Source organism: Moschus berezovskii, chromosome 12 (genome assembly GCF_049115385.1).
Source record: "Moschus berezovskii isolate FMDL1 chromosome 12, NW_MosBer_1.0, whole genome shotgun sequence".
NCBI lineage: Eukaryota > Metazoa > Chordata > Mammalia > Artiodactyla > Moschidae > Moschus > Moschus berezovskii.
In genome coordinates this window covers 45,572,836-45,577,844 of record NC_142471.1, presented here as the reverse complement: position 1 = coordinate 45,577,844, position 5,009 = coordinate 45,572,836, and positions in this window count along the sequence as shown.

The following is a 5,009-nucleotide window of genomic DNA, read 5'->3' as shown; positions in this document are numbered from 1 at the left end:
CCAAGGTGTGAATGCCAGGAAGGGAGATCACTGGAGCTGTTTGGAGGCTACCAACCACAGATCAACACCAGGGAAACAGAAAAGAGGACTTAGCAAAGGACACATAAGAAAAAGAAAGTACACAAGCCCTAATGCATGAAGGATGATTGCCAAAGGCTAATGTCATAGGGAGCATTTCCAGTAGGAAGGATGTTAATAGCTTCAAATGCTGAAAAAATCCAAGAGGTGGAGCTGAGAGAACACAGCCATTAGGCCACTGGACGTGGTGGTCAGCTGCCAGGCCGGCACAGTGGCAGGGACATGTACCCAAGTGGAAGCCACATTTTAGTAGGTGGACAAGGAAACAAAACACAAAGAAATAATGGGAGGGAGTGGTAATTTTAGGTCACTCTCAAAAGTCTAGGTGGTGCAGGGAGGAAAGACTGCATGTGGTTTGCAGGGGGAAATAGCATCTTATAGGATGGCTTTGTTCTTGGCTGTAGATGAATAGATGGGAAAGGTGGAGGCAAAAGGGGAAGATACAGGTCCGAGTTCCCAGGGGACAAATGAGGACAGGGATTGACAGCACGAGTGTGAGGATTAACCCTTGTGCCTCCACTGGAAGGAAAGAACAGGTGAGGGGGAGGATGCAGTTAAGAGGAATGCAAGGGGTTCAGGGGTACGAATCTGAGGGCCTGTTTTCTTCTGCAGATGCTGAAATGAGGGGTGAGGTGACAGGGCAACTGACGAGGTCAAAGGCTTAGATCAGCTCCACAGAGTTGTCTCCAGGGCCAGGCACTCACTTGAGTTATGCCTGTGAGCCTCCTAGTATTTTGCTGAAGCTCCTGCAGTCTTGACAGATGAAGATTCGTATACACCCACATTTCATCTTTTCCTGACTTCTCATGCTCCCCAGAGCCATCCCAAGCATCTGGAATTTTTGTGCTGCTATTAATGGTGCACAATTTATGGCTCTCCAGCATGATGGGGAGTCCTGTGAAGCATCCATTTATAAAAACACACAGAAGCTCTAGATGAGACCCAGGGAGAGCTTCAGTCCAGCACTGGAGGCATTCGTTCCCATGGACTGCCATTGGGAGGACAGCGTGCACACCTTCACCACACCCACCGCTGCTTCCTGGGATCCAGAAGCAGCAAGGAAGTTACCTTCCACCCAGCTTCCACTCAAAACTCTCCTGAATGATCTGCCCAAGTGTGCTGGGATGGTCTTCTCTCATCAGCAGCTTTGTGACAGTGGCAACTGTGAAACCAGAGAGGGCGACAGAAGGGGTCCAAGCTGGGACAAGTGGACTAAAATTCCCCTCATTTCTGTTCTCTGTAGGCTTGAGCAAATGCACTTAACCCAACATGACTCTGCTTCCTTGTCTGTAAAATGTGAATAATAAGATTATATATATAGCATTTAGCACAATACCTGGAATACTGTTAATACTAAGCAAATGCTAGTTATAATAATGGTCACTGACATCATCACTGGTTTTCACAGCCCTGGAGTCAGGACTTGGATTATGGTAAATTCCTTTTTTTTTTTTTTTTCGGCCGTACCATGTGGCACATGGGATCTTAGTTCCCCAAACAGGGACTAAACCTGCACAGTCTTAACCCCTGGATCACCAGTGAAATCCCACGGTAACTTTCTTGAGTCAACTAGCCTTCCTATGGCTGCAGCACACAGGGGCTCTGGTTGGTGTAGCATGAAATGGAACAATATAGTAAGCAAAGCCCTGGGTGAGCCCTGTCATCGCAAAGCACAGCTACTCCTTTCACCCTGGTTCTCCATGATGTCAGGGCCAGGCTGTGGCCCAGTCTGGGGGATCGTCAGTTCAGTGGGTAAGCTCCCATGTTAATGAGCCCACATAGGGTGGGCCATGGCACAGTCAGTTTACTTTGTTCATGGTGCAGTTCAGTTTACTTACGCATTAGCCTCCATTTCCTGGCATCTGCTCTGGACAGGTCCTTTTGACACAGCACTTCTGATCCCCTAGTAAGACCCATTTTACAGATAAGGAAGTCAAGAGGGTAAGCAATGTTACAGGCCACACAGCTGTGATGGGCTGAAATGAGTTTGGAAACTATCCTTGCTAGTCCCCACACTGAGTCTCCTCCCTGGCCAGGCATCCAGAGCCCACAGGTTGGTGGGCAGAAGAGGAACCAAGCAAGGTAGGAAGCCCCAGCTCTCTTCCTTTGAATCCTAGGCGATGTCCCAGTCACTTCTCACAGTCCCTGTCTTGATTCTTTCAGGCATCACAGCCATCTAGAATCACAGACCCCTGGGTCTGAATCATCCAGTCGGTGCTTGAGAACTTCCCACGATGCCACCTCCCCCCACCAAGTAGTCACGTGGCTCCAAGGAGCCCATTATCTCCTGCAGCAATTCATCCTACCAATGGGGGAAGGATGATTAGAATACCTTCCCCTACTTGGAGCTAAAAGCTTCCCCACATAATTTCCACCTGCTAGTGCAAGTTTGGACTCTCTAGGATACAATAACAGGCAAAACAATGCTTTCTCTGTGCAAGATCCGGGTCACACCATTGTCAGCAGCAGCGGGGTCCCTAGCACGATGCTTCTTAGACCTCTGTAATCTGAGACTCCCTTTTTGTTGCTGTCAGTACTTTTCCACACTCTTTATGCATGCTCCTCAGCCCTCCGCAGTTCTCATCCTTCCTTCTGTCCCACCCCCTTCTTAGCTTTTCACAGGTTCCCTGGGTGGTCCCGCTATTTCCCCAGGAATTGCCCCTTCTCCTTGTCCTCTGGGCCCATTTGCGACTGCCAGGTCATACTCGGATGTCTCTGCCTTCTCAGCCAACTTCTATTTTAGTGTCTCTGACCCCTGGCTCCTGGCAATCTTTTCTCTAAATTCAGAGTTCTAATCTGGCCCAATCAGATTTCTCCCTAAACCATAATCCCCTCCTCCATCCCTCTAAGGGGGCAAGACCCAGTGAAGAAGGGAACCTTCAGGGATGGAAGGACATTCCTAATGTTCAGCGCCATTAGTTTTCAGTCTCTCCCAATCTAAATCCAGCTCATAAAGAGATTCCCCCAAAAAAGGCTTGGAGAGCCATGAAACCTGAGTCAACCAGCTGCCAGCAAGGAACAGGGAAGTTCAGCAGCTCCATAAGAACATTCGATGCCCTGTTCTGCTGGTCTGCCCTTTGCCTCATCCCCTCATCACCAGCTAGCTGCCCAGCCAACACAGGCATGTCCAAAGGGAGACAGTGAAGCCTGTCCAGCCCCAGGTTAAAGTGAGGGGCACTTTCCCAGCAGCTCATCAGTACATGCCCCTTCCAGGCTATTTGACCAAACTTGGCTTCCCTATTCGTTCCTCAGCCTCTAGGAAGGGGAAGCTGTAACCAGGACCAGTGGGCTGAACAGACCCCACCAACCAAGGCCTGGAAGGACTCCATGTCTTCTGAGTATGGAGGCACCAGATTTACAGCATCACTGCTATTATCAAGGAAGAAGAAAGATGTGCTGTGGGGCCAGCCAGAGCTTCCCAAGGAGCTCAGGGAGAACAGGTTCCTCAAGGACATGAACCACAGGGTGCTGACCCCAGCCCCCAGCATCTCCACCTGTGCAATTCAGCATGTGCCATAGAGAGCCAGGTATCACATCAGGAGAGCCATGCTAGTGCCAAGACCTGTTTAAATTGGGAAGTTTGGAGTTGTCTGCTACTAAAACACAGTCAAGTAACCAAAAAGATAAATATATATGTCAAATCATATTTTTTTTAACCTCAGTCTTAAAGATCACATGAACACAGAGGTTCTTAAATTCATTCAAAGTGGGAAAGAAGTGTGAAAAATATGAGTTCTAGAATTCTTTATGAAATCTTGGTCAAGTTAATTAAATTAAAATAATTTAATAGAAAGAATATTTCTTATATGAGGGTATATATATTTTCAACAAAGAGGAAAGCAAAGCAGACTATGCCTGAGTTTTCCATTGCTACTAAAATTTGGTCTGGGTTTTGTTTGGTTTTGCTTTTGGAGTATAGTTGCTTTATAATGTTGTGTTCATTTCTGCTGTACAGCAAAGTGAGTCAGCTCTACAAACACATATATCTCCTATTTTTTTTTTTAATTTCCTTCCCATTTAGGTCACCACAGACCACTGGTTTGAGGATTTTTTTTTCCTCCTAATTTAGTGGATTTTTTGTTGTCTATCCCACAGGGGCAGAGGCATAAAAAATTTCAGGAAAATGTCTGGAAGGAAAAATAAGACTATATAATTTGATCTATGTCAGTTAGTAAATTAAAAATTAGTAAAAGCCCACCATTGTCCAATTTTAGAGGACAGTCTCCTCCAAGCCTCCCTCAGAACATGTTTTGAGGACCATCAATCCAGGCAAACCCTCTCATTTGTTTTCTGCAAAAGTTACCAAGGCACACACATGTCTTTGGGTTTCCCCAAGGTCACCCAGTTAATTATTGACATAGAAATTCACCTCCCAAAGAATCATAGTAATTTCCCACATCACCTGTCAGGGATACATATCAGGGATGAAGAAAATTCTCTGTGTGGCATGGGTCTGAGCTAAGCATGTCTGGTTGAAAGCTTTCTAATCCACCTATGCGCAGAAGAATAGAAGCTTAGAGCTCATTTCAAAAGTTGTTTCTGTGATTTAAAGACACATGCTTCTCTCCCACACACACACAAACACAAAGCTGCATGCACATCACCACCAGACGCTGACTCTCAGACCCTCAGGCTTGAGGCCCAGGTGTGACTCTCTCTGGGCCTTTCTGCTGCCCAGTAAGGAACAGCCTGGGCTGGCTTCTCGGCTGACTCCCTCCTCCCAGCCAGAAACAGTTAATTTCCAGCTCCAGGCTGCCTGCAGCCCAGCCCTAATCGGCCTGATCTCAGGCGGCCACACTGGGGCCGCGGCAGCTCCAGACCAGGCCCTGGCTGTGCTGAGCGGTGAGGGCATTCTTCCAAGGTAATGATTAAGCCAAGTACCTGGCAAGCTGGGAAGGTGATCCTTATTCACACCTCGGCCAGGCTGAGGT